Source organism: Lissotriton vulgaris, chromosome 6 (assembly GCF_964263255.1).
Source record: "Lissotriton vulgaris chromosome 6, aLisVul1.2, whole genome shotgun sequence".
In the NCBI taxonomy this organism is placed as follows: Eukaryota; Metazoa; Chordata; class Amphibia; order Caudata; family Salamandridae; genus Lissotriton; species Lissotriton vulgaris.
Genome location: NC_141694.1, coordinates 1,915,035,717 through 1,915,052,464, shown reverse-complemented (window position 1 = coordinate 1,915,052,464; position 16,748 = coordinate 1,915,035,717).

The following is a 16,748-nucleotide window of genomic DNA, read 5'->3' as shown; positions in this document are numbered from 1 at the left end:
AATTCAGCTTGCTGCTGTACAGTCTCATGAAGATTGAGTTTTAGTGACCATAGGTCAGAATTTGCCATCTCTCCAGCGACCTTTAACGATTGCGCATGCAGCACTATATGTTTGTTTACCCTCCGTAGCGGGCTGTGCTGATCCGTCAGTATAAAGTATACAATCATACTTTTCTAGAGGCAGAATTTCAGTAGGCAGAGGACATTCTTGTTCATATTGTAGAAATTCTTGTGTTTTCAGATATGGGTCAAAAACGTCCAAATGAGAAGGTCAGTGAAGCACACCCCAATTGCAAACGTATAAAGTCTTAACATTTTCAAGATTATATAATCGCACAGATAGGGAACACTACTACCAGCTTGCCCTTACATGGGTCAAAAATGTATTCAACGTCTGTTGCAGCAAGAGAATGAACCCGTTGTATCCATCTCGGATGTATAGCTTTAGCATTTGGAATGCTCGCTTTCGTCACTGCCTCTAAGGCAGGTACAGGTGTAACAACCATTATAAGCTTACCCCGTGCGAGGGCTCTCTCTTTTGCTACTGCAGTTTGAACCACTGTCAGAATTTTTTCTGCAGAAGTGAATTTCATTTCTGCTTGTGTGTACAAGTGTGATTTGTAAGCTATTGGTACTTTTTGTCCTTCGTTAAAGGTTAAGTATGTGAATCTGCATTGTCCTGGAATTATTCGGATCACTAAGTTGCGTACGTTTACGCGTGTTTGTAAATGTTTTGTTGCTAACATGTCTGTTTGCAATGAATGCAAAATTTCTGTGTGTTTTTGAGTCCAATTATTTGTTTTAAAATCAGGTTTGATTAATTTGTAGAGAGGTTTAACCCTTTCTGCGTAATTTAGAATGTATGTTCTTCCAAAGTTCAGGAAACCTTGAATCAACTGTAAGTTTTTCAGCATTTTGGAGGTTGGAGCAGGGCACACTTTTCTAAAAAGTTGGCTGCCGAGCTTTTGCCTTCACTTGATAACTCATATCAAAGAAAAAGGACGTTGAGGTGGTGAATTTTTGATTTTTTAAAATTGAATTCATATCCATCTGAGGCGAATCCAAGCATTATGGTGTTCACCCTGTTCAAGTGCCTGTCCAAGTCATCGTCTGTTACATAGATGTCATCTACATATGAAAAAGTTTCGTCATCCTGCGTTTGTAGTAACTCTGTTACTCTCGCTCAAAATTACCAGGACTTTTCTTGAATCTCTGAAGGAGACGACAGTAGTGACGCTGTGTCCACATGATTGAGAAAGCGGTCAAGTACCTGCTTTCATGTGCAATGTTTTGGCAGAAGAAACCATTAGAAATATCTAATGTGGTTTTAAACTTTTTTTGCACAATGCAGCATTATTTATTAATGCTGCACTATGTGCATTTTGTACTGCAAAAGTTTTGCAACAAGAGTTTAAATGCCTGTAATCCTAAACTAGACGTTATGTATTGTCTGGTTTGGAGACAGGAAACAAAGGATTGTTCATGGATGAGGTGCATGTTTCAATCACCCTTTGGTATTCAAGTTGATCTAAAATCTCCCTGACTTGTTTTTTAGCTTCTTGCTTACCTGGATACTGCCTTTATGCAGTTGGTTGAGTTTTTAATTGGATTTTATGGTGAGGAGAATCCTCATCCCATCCTACATGATTTTTGTATAATGCAGGTGCCTGGGCTACTGCCCATTTCCTGGCATATGTATATTTTAAATGAATTGGAATGTGGTTGGAGAAGGCTGGCATAATGATGTCTTCACCACGTGGGCACTCCCTGACAAATTCTAGTGGGCAGTCTTGTTCAGCGAGAAGAACATCATAACCCTGAGAGAGTTGCTCCCAAAAGAGTGCTATCACTTTTCTTGTTATATCTCCCTCCATCCAGAGTGTTACTTCATGTAACTTATGTGGATGACTAACTCTGGTGTCTGCAGTTTCAACTTGAATGAATTCATTCAAGTCCCCTGTCTCCAGATGATCCTTAAAATTCTCACAAGCTATGGTGACTTCTGCTGCACTATCCAACATTGTCTGAGTCCAGTCCCCATTCGTTAGTTGTGTCCTCAAGATCCTCGGCATGTCTGATTTTTAGACCTGCTACCTTCTTTTTGGTGAATTGAGGTTTCTTGTTTTTTGTAACGTGTAGATCGTCTTTGGACTTCACGCGTTCTTCCTTGTTTGCTGACCGTCCTCTTCTTTCAGATTTCTGTGACGAAGTCTGAAAGGTACGAAAGGAACGTGTATCAGTATCTTGATATCTATCAGGTTTTCTTAAATTCCTCAGGGCGCCTTTTGTGTAGACCTACCCCTGGAATGAGAACGCTTCTCTTTGGAAGTCTGTTTTGTGTTCTCCCACTTCTTTTTAGAAAGAGTAAGAGTGTTTTTAGTAAAGACCTTTTCAGGACTTTTAGACAGTTGGGGTTTCACTGGTTTCCCACCCAAGCTGTCTCTGCCTAATTCTTCATAGGATTTTTCAATTATTCTGGCTAGTTCTTGAGGTTGCTCAGTTACATCGAATTCCCTTAATTTTTGGCAGATCGCCACGGGTTCTGCTTCACCTTTAATATTAGCTAATATTTTTGTTGAAACCTGTTTGAAATCTCTCAGTAATTTCATACCCAGATTTAAAGCAGGCTCTGCCCCGTTCATTTTGAATCTGTTTGAGGACATCTAGTATAACCGCCATAGATGGAACACCAAGCGTTTTAGTGTAAATTGATGCAAAGACAGTACCCCAAGTGTCGCAGTCCTCCAGATGTGGTGCGATCCCTATTGGTAAACAGATTGTTAGAATTCTATGTTTCTCATGAGGGGTAGTATTAGGAAATTCTGCTTCGATTTGAGTAATTTTTTGAGTGTCCAGAATGGAATTCGTTTCTGTTTTGCGGGTAATTTACGTAAGACTGAATGTAGAATCTATGGTGTATTTTATTTGTGTTCCCCTGGTAAGGGGGATGTTATGGAATCGTTATTGCCGGTTGGACTGCAAGAATCCGCATGACAACTTGAAGCAATTGTCTATAGATTTTAATTAGCTCTTTGAGTTGAGCTTGTAGTTCCACATCCGTCATTTCATTAATTTCAGGATGTGGTGTATAGGTGGCTAAGGCTGGCCATGTTGCTCCTGGTCTACCTAGTGGACCGAGCCTGGTAATGTGATTTATATGTTTTAGGGCGCCTTTAAACCAGAGCGCATGCTCTTGGTATGTTAGTGGAATTTTCAAAAGGAATATATTCCGTTGGTGGTTCATCTTCTTTGTAGAAGTGAAACACTTTTGTTACTGGATTTGCTTCAGGGAAGACTATCCATGAATAGAATACCTCTGTCTGGTGATATTTGTGTGCCTCTATCACAATAACTACCGTACCACCTTTTGCTGATAGGCCATTTGGTATGAGTTTTATAGTGATGGCTTTTCTTACATTTTCAGGAATGCTTATAGCAACAATGTCGGCTTGATTAAAGCCTGTTGTGTCAAAAGCTACTGGAATAAACACAGCTCTACTGTTCTCAGTGTTAATGCCATCCCGCATTTTGTTGACTGAAAGTTTGCAGATCAAGTTTCAAGGAAAAAAAGATAAGGTGCACAATATTTTGGAACCCTGTATCCTTCAAAGTTGAACAAACCAAAAAGCTAATACATAGGATTTTCGTCCTACTCAGCTATGGCGGATATTTTATCCCTTTACCCACTCCAGACGTCTATTGGAGTATTACGGAAAAAAGGGTCTCTGAGAAAAGAACGACTGAGTTACTTTAGCATCTAGCGTTAAATTAGTGCCTTACCAAACATTGGGCGCCATGTAGTATAGTTCCTATATTCCCAATAGGCTCTGCGCATTGGAATAATATATCCTATAGATATGACATAGGACTTAGGTCAGTAGGTCTCTATCAAATATACTAAACTTAATTGTGAGTGCCAGCTAGCTCAGAGGTCACTAGAAACTTTCTCGAATTCACAAGAAGGGATTAGTTTCTGACAACTGTATAAACATGACAACTTTGTTTGCCTAGGACTGGAACAAATATCTTCAGAGTGGTGGAAACAATAGATAAGTATTTCACTCAGTCAATTGTGCATGCTTCGTTTCTACAGAGAGTGCCCAGAAATAGAGAGACAGGTGTTCCAATAAAAAGGGTTTATTAAACAGTCTTCTTTCTAATGCAAAAGAGGTGAACTGCTACAATCGTTAGACAGATTGCAAAGTATATTGCGTACAGCGTAAACAGTAATATGAAATAATACTGTAAGAGCATTGTATGGTTTCTAAGCCATATAAAAATACAAACATAAATAACATCGACTAAAATACTCAACTGGTGTTTCTAAAATACGCCTACCCCAATGTACCTAACCTAAGTCTAGTATGAGGGAAGAAGTAAGTATGGTCTATTGCATAGGTTTCGTTTTGCCAAGAATCTACCAAAGGTTTATCTAGGTCCTAATCAGCTCCATACCTTTAGAATGAAGGAGGTCTGGTATCTCTGTCTCGGGACTCGATTTCCCAACACTGGGCAAGAGGAGTCAGAAACACTGGAGCTGGATTTCTCAGGAGAGGAGGGCAGCTTCCTGATCAGTGCGTCAGCTGGATAGTCGGCTTCCTTCGGCACTTGCTGTAGCGAGCTGCGTTGGGCAAGTAGGTCGTCAAACTGCTCCAAACCACTGTGCTTTACCATAGCAAGTGAAGGTATATTTATACCTTGAAGGTGCTTAGGAATGCCATCTTTGACGTAAAGTCAGGCATATGAACGTCATGAATGAACCCCTGGGGAATAGTTGTTCATTGCAAAACAAACTGAGTTCTTGGCGAAATCAATATTCAAGCAAGGGGAAGTCCTTGATGGATTAAGCTGGCTTTCCAAAAAATCGTACGACATTTGATGAACGGATGGAAGTAGCCATGCCTGTATTAGAGTAGCATGGGCTATGCCTCAATAAGGGCTTGATTTCTATGCCTACATAAAGACAGCGTGATTTGTACCTATATAAGGGCATGAATTAAGAAAATTCATTTGGAATCTAAAACGATATACAACAAAGGATGGAATGACAACGCGTTTGTGAAAAGAATCATCAAAGTTATTATTAAATTGCCGAATGTGGGTGTCTGAGTGTGCATCAGATTACCTAATAAGCATGGCTATCACAGGCCAGGTGAACCCGCCCTGTCTGAGGCATGAAACTACTGTGAGGTGAGTTTAAAGTGATTACTGTAGTATGTGAAACCTTAATAGGGTACTTCCTTTCAAAATAGGGACTTACACTTTGACCTAAGGTAAGTCAAGCAAAGTTAGGAGTGATTGCGCAAATGTCGAGGGGGGTTTGTATTCTATGTTCAACTGATAGATAATCTGAGCCACGTGACCTCAACAGTGAGTGTGTGTGTCTCTCTCAAGTAATGATCCTCCTTCAATGTCAAACTATAAGGTAGCAGGTTCCCCGGGTACTCTGACATTGATGGACACAACCAATTCTAAAATGATCCTAAGTGGGTTCACCATGAGACCCAGGAACCATGTACTTCCAAGTAAGAAAAACAAATATAACTTATTACATTACCAATGTTAGTGTTTCCATTTTCTCATTTTCTATCACTTGATACTAAATTAGTAATTTTAATTTAATTACATTTAAATAAAATTGATTTTAAAATGCTGTAACAATTTTGGTGTTTTAGGCTTAAATAGATGTATGTAGATTGTGTGTGTGTATAATAATTATGACTGTGTGTTGAAATGGGTCAAAACTGAACTTTTATAAACCTAAACAATAACGTAACTTAACATATAAAATGTCATCAGTGGGCAATTGTACTGTCTCTCTCATGCTATCATTCCCTGAATGGACAGCTGTCTGCCCCTGCCGCTCCCTCCTGCCCTGTGTGGTAAGCTTTCTGCCCACACCCATGCCAACCTTCCCCCTGTGGTCAGGTTTCTGCCTCAGCCCCATCCCCTCCTGCCTGCCCTCTTCTTTCTATCTCCATTACCTGTCCACTCCTACCTGTCCTCCATGGCTAGCTTGCTGCCATGCCCTCATCCTCTAACCATCCATAAGTTTTTAGCATACCCCTACCCTCTCAGTTCTTTTCTCTATCAATCATTGTTTTGCCCCTGCATGTCCTCTGTGGTCAACTTGAACCACTCCCCCATCCCCTCTTCCATGTCCTCTGTTGTCCATGTATGTGTACCTGTCCCTTCAATCTGCCCTCCTCCATCCATTGTGCTGCACCCGTTCATCTGCTGGACTTCACAACCCTATTTAGATTCCATACCTTGCCATCTTCTAAAACTACAGCATTGTGGAAACGTTTCATGACTTTGAAAGGACCCATCAATCTATAACCTCCTTTGGATGTGAGTGGTTTCTTGACCAACCCTTGATCACTCACCAACACATCCAAAGACTTGACACCTTTGCGAACATCAGAGCTCAACTCTTGCTTCTCAACACATGCCCTTTCGTTATCATTTCCATCACTCATTGATGTCCACGATACACACACATCTTTGCTCCACTTGGACCACCCAGGCAGCAATAAAGTATTTGCTTTCCACCCCTTGAAAATTTCAAAAGGCATTTTACCCGTATCTTTTAGAAATCAACAATACCCTCATCTCTTTTCATTTCATACTTCCAACCTTCATACATTGTCTTCTTACACACTTAAGTACAGAATCTCCTTCAACTGCCTCAATCCACTTCTCTTGAATCACACATCCACTGGTAACGCTGCATACCTTGACCATGTCCATATCTTCATCACAAACAAACATCACACTAGAACTCCATCTAAACTAACAATCAGCAACCCTCTTATGAGGTCCAGGAACATAGAACACATTATATTTATGCCCCTGAAGACCAACCACCCATGTACAAATCCTTATTGAAATCATGTCCGAACCCTCTTCAGCAAAAACTTCAACCAAGAGCTTGCGGTCCGTGTACAAAGTAAATTCCTTACCCCAAATAAAATTCTTAATTCTTTTGATGTACCAAAAGACACTAAGAGATTTCCTCTATATGGTGGAATACTTTTTTTAGCACTACATAATTACCTAGAAATGTATGCAATCAGCCAAGGTTGACCCTCATTCCCAAACCTCTGTATCAAAACTACTTCCAGACCATTCATGCTGACATCCATCATAATAACACAGGCTCCAGAAGGATCAAAACTCTTGAAACTTTCCGCACTTGACTATTCATACTTAATGCAATAAAACTCCTTCTGACAATCCTCACCCCACTCAAACTAAGCAGCTCTCTTGATCAACCTCCTCATGCTTAGGGTCTTGTATGCTAAATTAGGAAGAAATATTGAATGTGAAACCACTTGCTCTAAACACATCCAAATCATCTCCAACCATCCTGTCTTGTACTTCCTCAGCATCAACATAAATAAGGATGTAGTCTTGAAAACATTTCACACCAACTATTCTACAATATAAGCTATAGATAACACGGTAAAACACTGCTGTGGATGACACTAAATCAAAAGGCATCCTTGTAAAATGATATGTCCCAAACGGTATGATGAAAGTGGTGTAATCTCTTGAATCTGGGTGAAGTTTGATTCGATGGTATGCTGCAGCCAAGTCTAAGGTAGTGAAAAATGTAGCACTCTGCAATAAAGATACAATTTCTGTAATATTCATAAGAGGAATATGATTACTCACTACATACCTGTTAAGAGCTCTCAAGTCCACGCACAAATGAATATTGCCAGAATGTGTGTGTGCGACAACAATCAGAGTGACCCATTCTGAGCTCTTAACAGATACAAACACCCCCTTCTCACACAACCTCTTAATCCTAGGCTCCACAGATTTGTTCATGCCAATATAAATGGGACGCACTTTTGCAATGACAGAAACAGCATTCGGTTTGAGCATAACTTATGAAAGTAGTCCTTAAGACAACCCCTCTTTCCACTATGAACTTCAGGAAATGCAGACTTCAAACACATAGCAGCATCAACCTCTTGAGCACTCAACTCATGGACATCATTTTATCTTAAACTCTTGATGAATTCCTCCTTCAGCATCACAGGAGAGGAACACATTAGATCAAGAATTATCCCCAAATCCCTGAGTGTGGCCACCTTAAAGCACTGCCCCCTTTTACAGAAGCACACACTCTTCCTTTTTTTGAAATTGTTTTGAACCTGATTTCAGATTCAAAATAGCCTCCTAGATCAATAGTTTGACCACCATATTCTTCTGTAACCATATCAGGTTATTTGAGAACAAATTCATTTGCAAACATATTACCAAATTCATCATTAAAAATCAATGTAAGCCACACACCAAAGTCAATCAAACACTCAACATCAACTTTACCAAACACAACCCAGTCCTTGGGATGTTTCTGATGTACATTAGTAGTAAACACTGACAAAATACTATCCTCAACACATTCCAGAGTCTTGTTCAACAATTTTGTTGGAATAGAAACACTTCATAAAATGTCCCTTTTTCCACAACTTTTACAGACAACATTAATTGCTGGACACTTCTTGAAGAAAGCAAAATTCCCAACATTTCCACATCCATAACACAGTTTTAGGTCTAAATTGCTGAACATGCATGGCCTTGCTTATAATTTTTTCTTTAGGTTTGACGACTCCTTCTTTTATCAAGTTCATCAACACATGACAAAGTGTGTTAAACACTTTTAGCGAGGGAGATGACTTCATGAAGTAGAGGATCACCCTTAACTCACAGTTCCTGGCTAACTTTGTTGCTGCAGCACCTTAGCATAAATTGATCACACATCCCTTCACCTAGAGTAGTGCCAAATTTACAGGCAGATGCCACATTTTTAAGACAAGTGATGTATTCTTCTACACTCTCATTATTATGTTGTTCTATCATGCCAAAGTGATGATGTTGGAAACTGGTACTAACTTTAGGAAGATAATGAAGATCAAGTTTTTTAATAGACATTTCAAACTTATTAAGATCTAAATCCTCAGAAATAACCAATTCAGGCTAAGTCTCAAATATCTCTTGACCCTCTGTACCTAAACAATGCACTACCAGAGATTTTTTCCTCTCAGTAGATAATAAAGTGCCACATTCTCTGAGACAAGTGTTTTTTTCACTTTGACCAATTAATGGGAGGCTCACCTGGATATAGAGAGGAAACATGGTAGTGGAGTAATATTTAAGTTGTTGAAGATGATAACGTCCAACAAATACCAAAATAGATAAGGGACTCACAAGATTTATGTACACAAAGGGATGGAAAATACAGAATACCCCGGGTGAAACACAAATCGTACAAATTGTAGTAAACCACTTGAAGTTTAAGTAGAACTGAAGTGTGCTCATTGCTGTGAAAATACCAGGGCCAGACACATAGACATGCAGGCAGGACCTTAAATGCCAGAGATGCTGGGAGTTGTAGGGCCTTGAGCAGGACACATGAAGGCCCAGGAAGTGCTATGACAAAAGGAGGTGCTGGAAAATGCTGCAAAGAATTCCAGGCTTAAATCAGTCAACCGCACGGATAATGACGGATTGAAAAGTAGGGCGGGAAGAAACATCTCTGTGGTTACAGGAAAGACTGGTAAGTATTTTCAAAAATCTATTTTGTGCTGAAACCAGACTGCAAATTTTGAAGGATCAATAAACCTTACAGGATGGTCAGGAGAAAAATAAAATAAAGTCAGGACGAATGTGAAGTGGCATGAAAGTGACACATACAAACATCAGAAACAGGGATCCCAAGCAGATACTGGATTCAAAAGCTGTAGAACTGTGCACTCAACCAAATATAGATCTCAGCACGTAGCTCCAATTAAAGTAGTCTGTGGGCTGGAAACACCCAAAGAAAACATAACTGGTCACTGCAGAAATGCAACGCATTGTAGAAATATGTAGTTCAAGAAATGTAGGATCAGGACAAAAGCACAATACAAATTAAAGATGGGGTGCTCTCAAAACGGCACATTACTAGTGTAAAATAGATAAATGGCATTGCAGATGTAGTTGTATTTGACAATGTTTTAGAGCAAATGCAAAGATAGTATGCAGTACCAAAACAATATTAAAATCAACAATCAAATCTGAAATGGAATTAGAAATTTACACCAAAAGCAACAAAACTCCCATGGGAGAGCAGGCAATATAAATTTTTAAAGTTCAAATACTGCCAAAAGCACTTATTAGCATCACTAGCCAATAGCCCATCCACCAAGATTTAAATCAGGTCCTTGGTCTGCAAAGTGAAAGTCAAAATCTCTCAGCTCTGCAAGGAGCAGGCTGACTCTGGGAAGGTTTCACTAAAGTGGAATCAAGTTGACGCTGCATTGAGCATTCATTTTGGTGGTAAAAATCTCAAGGCTCGAAAATAGCATGAGTTGAATACTATTGGTTCCTTTGCCTGGTCCTGATTCTACGTAGGAACGTACTATCTTTGCTGGAACTAGGCCGGATTCTTTTTTGCTGATGTCCCGATGAAACAGACCTGCTGCCGCAGATAAGGTCAAAACAGAACAAATTTGATCCTTCAGCCGATGGAGTTTATGTGGGGAACATCCTTTACGACGCGGATGTTACCCCGCAGTACCATTACAACGCGTATTTTAGAGCGCAAGTCGTAACCACGGCTTGCGCTGGAGGGCGCTAAAGGACAAGGAATAGTAGATTTACTATTCCAACACCTTTCCTACTGTACGTAGGCTGGTGTTGGAATAGTAAATTAAACTATTCCTAAGTCCGCACCCCTACAGCGCAAGTCGTGGTAACGACTTGCCTTGTAAAATACGCGTTGTAATGGTACGCGTGGTAATACCAAGCGTCGTAACAAAGTACATCCAGTTTATGTCTATGCTGGATTGACTCCGGTGGGTTGTCCCAACCTTTTGGAAGTCTGAAAATTCAAACATTTTTTAAATCCCAGTTTTGCTGAAGTCTGTCTTTTGATCCTCAGATATTCGCCAGAGGCTTCCGGACTTTAAGGAAAACACTTAGGACTTGATCCTGCCAAGGCTGTGCAGGATTCAGATAACATCTGGTGGTTCAGGGCGTCTGGTCTTCCAAGGAAAAGTGTTTTGTCAGCTTGTTTTGTCCCTGTAGACACAGAGAAGTGCAGCCAATTGACTCTTGGGGACTACTTTTGCATCCGGGTACAAGAGGGAACAGGTCTAGTACTGCAGGGCTCCTCTCAGGTCACAGCAAGTGGGACCAAGTCCTCTTCTGTTCTTTCACAGGTCCATTATCAAATCTCCGGAAGGTGCCTTGGTGCATCACATTCATGGTTGTCACCAACTAGCAGGTTGGGTTGATTCCTGGCTCCTCCCTCACTGCTGGGCTCAAGGTCCACAGGGGAAAACCTGCTAAAGGTTGTAACGGCCCCTATTCTCTCTACTGCAAACAATCCCACAGCAGGCCTTACTACTAAATACAAAGCTGGAGAAACCCATCCTCCCTTGTGCAGAGACTCTGGGCCCACCTAAAGGTATAGCCAGGAAAATAAGCAGCCCTTTCCTTTGGTGCCAATCAAAACTGGTTCTGGGGTAGCTCTGGCCTGCCTCTGGATTTGGTGGCAACCTTGCTCAGAGGGACAAAGAGATGATTTTTCCAGTTCCTACTTTTACATATGAAAGGGCATGTTCCTTTACAGGTTAATGAATTCCCTGGGCCCACCCTATCTGATCTTCATGCAAGGGAAATAAAAAACACCCCCAAACCCAGACCATTGTTCCTTCGCTGAGAGCAATTTTCACACCTCATAAATACCGAGCATTGGTTGGGAAGCTGCTGGAGAGTCGATGCAAATTTCTTTCCATGTTTTTCAGTCCGATTAAAAGTAGCTTTGAAAAGCTTACTTTTACTATGTACTTTTGTAGCCAATTGCTGAAAAGCTTATAATCTATACTTGGACCCGAGCCCAAGAAAAAATATGTAAGTAGGTCATCACAACTGCAACTTTCAATTTCATACTTTTGTATGGTTGTTCTTTTTTGTTATTTGCTGAGAATACAAGATATGTTAGATAGATATATGGGCTTCCCACAGTTTTTACTTCCTCATTGCTAGGCTTGTGCAGCAAAGCAGCTATTTCTTGACTAACAGGCAGCACGGCATACTGCAGCATAAGCAGCAGTGCCAGGAACAGCACAAAGAGGAAGGAGCACAGGCCACAGCACCTTCCCAGAGTGATAATGGGGTGTCAGTGAGGCAAACATGGAAACATCATTGCAAGGTGTCACAGTCTGTTGAAAGAGGAGCAACAAAACACTGATTGCAAACAGTGCATTCAAAGAAAGGAGCAAGTGATAAGTTAAACAACGGGTTGCCATCGCATAAAGAAGGCACAGCTCCTGCATACATTTGGGAGCAGTCTAGGCAGCATAAGGACTGACAACAAAGCACAATCAGGCGGGAGAAGATACTTGGGGTGTTGTGCAAGGAGCAAGATACTCCCTGCAAGGGATCATGAGAAAGTAAGAACTTTAATCCTCAACTTAAAGCTGACTGTAATAAGAAGGCTTCTGCTAAAATATGTCTCGTAAAAAAAGGAGCACAAAAGAAAAATAAGGGGGGCAGTTCGAAGTAGCGCATCATGAAAAGTCACACTCAAAAACCATAGTTACCCGTTTACTGAGATCTTTTTTCAAATGTAGTAGGAGTAATTGAATATATAGAACCAGGGCAGGAAATACAACTACCCCTGATGTACAAACTGATGTACACATGGTCTGTTGAAGTGGACAGCAAACTCTCTCCTGTGGGGGGATCCAAGGTAGGAAGCGATGAAGACCCTTAATAAAAACAGTGAATAGGGTTGGCGTACTCGCCCTGCAAGACTGACAACATTAAAGTGCAATGAAATATCCTGCACCAAAATGAGCACAGATAGGCGAAGCAAGCAACGCAGAAGAACTCACTGAATACAGGGAGGCAAGTGTACGCGGGGTGTTTAGTTTAGAAAATGATGTTGGTTTTTATCTGAGAATGCAACCTTTTAACTCAACTAGAGAGTATCATAAAAGGATGGAGGCTTTAGGTTCTTGGATAAACCTTAGAAAACTCAGGGCCATATTACTAAAACCTCCTGCAACGTAAAACAGCAGCCACCTTGCTGCGCTGTGTGATATGGGAAAGGGCAGGGATGAGCCGTATTTAACACTGTAAAGTCCTGCCCTTGCCTAGCGCCTATGGTGCCGAAGGCGCCTGCCTTGTGAGACACCTTCCTGCACAAAAACAACCCTCAGAGGCATTTTATAGGACGTCATAGTTTCTTGAGAGTTATGCTGGTTGATGAGACCCTGATTCCACATCTATTGAGCATGGCCTGTGTACAACATGCACTGGCACCAGTGTGGTATATTTATATCAATATCATGGCATGTTGGATGTGGGCTTGCCTACCTTCCTGGCCACTATAAGCCTTGACATATACAGTAAACATTCAGCTTGGCTCATGAACAGGAAAATGCAGTTGGCAGTCAACAGTTGGTGACCATCAACTCTGAAGGCACATAGCTGTGGTTCCTAAATATGCAGCAGAATTGGTGCAGGATTAAGTTCCACCCCTATGGCCTTTATTATATATTTTATTATTACTATTAAAGAACAATAAATCGGTGCAGGGTGATTATCACCTGGTTTTGATCAATGATGAGCGAAGGCTATGGCCCCAGCCGATGGATATAGATTATTAAAGGAAAAATGACAGCAGATGATACCCGCAGAGCTTTGATCAAAAGTTAAAAGTTCAAATTTGTCATAAAAATATAAAGACTGTGAGGTTTAAGGCACTCACATGCACAACTTGCAATTAAAAACAAAACTCAGGCCCAGATAAATCAATATTTCACGCAACACAGCAAGACAACCTGCTAGGATGCACTGGATGAATGGCAGATGGCAGGAATGTGCCAGATCTATAAATATATGGTACAATATATGGTACAATCCTGTTCTATGTGCAGGCGCATAATCTCCTACCTAGCACCATTGCAAGAACCCTTGGGCCAAGGTGCTAAGGTGCCTGGACTGCCAATAGGATTGTTTTTGTGCAGTAAGGGGCTCTTTCCTGCACAAAACACATCCTCTGAGGTTTTTTTCCTCTTTTTAAGTGTGAAGCAGAATGCAGAGTACAGCACACTCATAAAGATACAACAAGGAGGAGTAAAGATAGTTCTTCTTGTTGCACTCCCCTAGAAAGGTCTAGCGATTTGCCACATTTCCAGGTTCACAAGTCTTGGTAAGTCTGAGAATGCACCAACATCCACGGGTGCTTGCATGGGAGCTACCACGGTCCACCCATTAAAACCCTTCCCAGGGAAGAGTAAATCAGACAGTGAGTTGTACTGCCTGCAGTAGTCCAGATTTACCAAGCAATGCGGGGCCACTCAAAGTGGCCCTGCGTAGCTCGGTGCGCCTGACGTTAGTATCGTATCGTCCTTGCAATACCATGTGTGATGCAAGTGCCATGCAATTCTGTGATAAACATGGCTGCCAGGTGTTAGCATGGAAAACAAAGGTGACCAGGAGTTAAAGAGAGTAGCCAGGGTAGAGCAGCAGAAGGAGGAGGGTGCAATAAGGGACACAGCTGTGAGAGGAAGGGAGGATGCAAAGATACACTGCCTAATGGACTATTACAGGTCGAACATACATTGACTTGGCCATGGACAGTTGTCAGCTGAAATCAACTGAAAACAGTTTAAAGGAACTGCTATCAAGGGTCCTGTATGTATGTGTTGGTCGTTCAGAGACATCAGGGGCGGCTCGATTTTTGAGTGAGTGGGCTATTGAGGGTTGCTAGGTAACAACATCCTCCTCTCCCAAGAAAGGGCCCCATATGGCATTGAAAATGTCCAGAGGTCTTGGGATTGATATGAGATTCATCAAAGTCATGCACTCGCCACAAGTGGGCAGCCATGGTGACCTCCAGTGTCATAAGATGCTTACTTTGGTTGTGGTCAGTAGTCTGAGTGCATGGCCCATGAGTCAAGGGATGTCTCCTTAGTCCTGCAGCATGATTAGCGCATGTGGGTGGAGTAGGGGTAAGTCTACGGAGTAGGTAAGTGTGGGGCTGATTTTGGATCACAGCCGGTGTACGTCCGGGCAATCAGAGAAGATGTGTGTGATGCAATGCCAGTCAGGGACCATCTCTGCACAGCCCCCCCCTGTCCTGCTCCTCATCCCTTCCACCCTGCCCAGCTCCTCATCCCTTCCACCCTGTCCTGCTCCTCATCCCTTCCACCCTGTCCAGCTCCTCATCCCTTCCCTTCCACCCTGTCCTGCTCCTCATCCCTTCCACCATGTCCTGCTCCTCATCCCTTCCCTTCCACCCTGTCCAGCTCCTCATCCCTTCCACCCTGTCCTGCTCCTCATCCCTTCCACCCTGTCCTGCTCCTCATCCCTTCCCTTCCACCCTGCCCTGCTCCTCATACTGGAGGCATCTCTTTCATGGAGTGTGTACAGAGCCAGGAGGGGTCACACTTGCAGTTGTTGTAGAATGAGGTTTTAGAAGCCAGACATGACCCCCTTGAAAGATCTCCAGAGGGTTGAGATACTGTGCACCTGGGGCGTCATGAGTGGGCCACGGCTGGGAACTGAAGATACTAAGCAGACAGTGAAGTAGCTACACGTGAATGTATGGCCTTACAATGCATACATTTACAAAGCATGTCTTTACAATGCAGTTTTACATCGCAAGATCCTTCACAACGCATTCCATTGCATCGCATGGTACCTTCACAACACATACCATTACATTGCATTTAAGGCAAGTATTAGATAGTATTGGGGTAAACATTATTATTCTAACTCCAGGGGGTGCAACAGTAGGGTAAGTGTTGGATAGTGTAGGGGTACTATGCGTTGTAATGGTATGCGTTGCAATGGTATGCGTTGTAATGCCTGCGTTGTGATGACATGCGATGTAGTGTTATGCGTTGTAATGGTATGTGTTGTAATGCCTGCGCTGTAAAGGATGTTGCGATGTAATGACTGTGTTTTGAGTGTAGAGTGATATAATGACTACGTTGTAAAGGTTGTTTACCGCTACACAAATCTCCATTTCTGAGACCGGGGAAGTGAAATTTCTCGCAGAGTACCACAAACATTTACATCTTTCCCGCCTTTAGGTGCTAGGGATTATATGGAGGGCTTGGCATTTGGGATCAGAAATAGCTCCCTGATCGGACCAGGTAAAGGTTCAGTTTTGTTAGTTACCACTTGATTGATAATTGTCGTTGTAAGGAATTTAAAAAATTTAATAAGCAAAAAAAACTATATATATCGAAAGGCATTACATATGCTTAATGCTATTGAAATATGAAGACGAAATTTACGAAAAGTTTGGAACTTTGTATGCATTCCAATAGATACCAGGCCACTTTACGCATAAAATAAAGCTCATTAGGTAGAAAAACGTAAGAAAAGGGCCACTACGGAGCTTCCTTCCAGGCTACAGCGCAGCTTCGTCAATGGTTCATTTATATGTCTGAGCGGGGTGCTGGGCTTTGCTGCTGTCCCGAGCCTGACGCCACTTCAAACACTGCAGGAACACACTCTGAATCAGTAAAGCATCAGAGGAGAGCGGGCAGCACGTGGACAGGCCACAAGCTTCACATAGAGACTAGAAACAGGTTTACAATTCTATCCTAATTCGCTTTTAGAGCTGTGCAGTGGACCTCGTTTTGCAAAACGGAAATCTAAATATATTGCATTAAAGAGAATACATCACCAAGAAAAATACTGATTAGTTACTGCTTCACAAATAGAGAC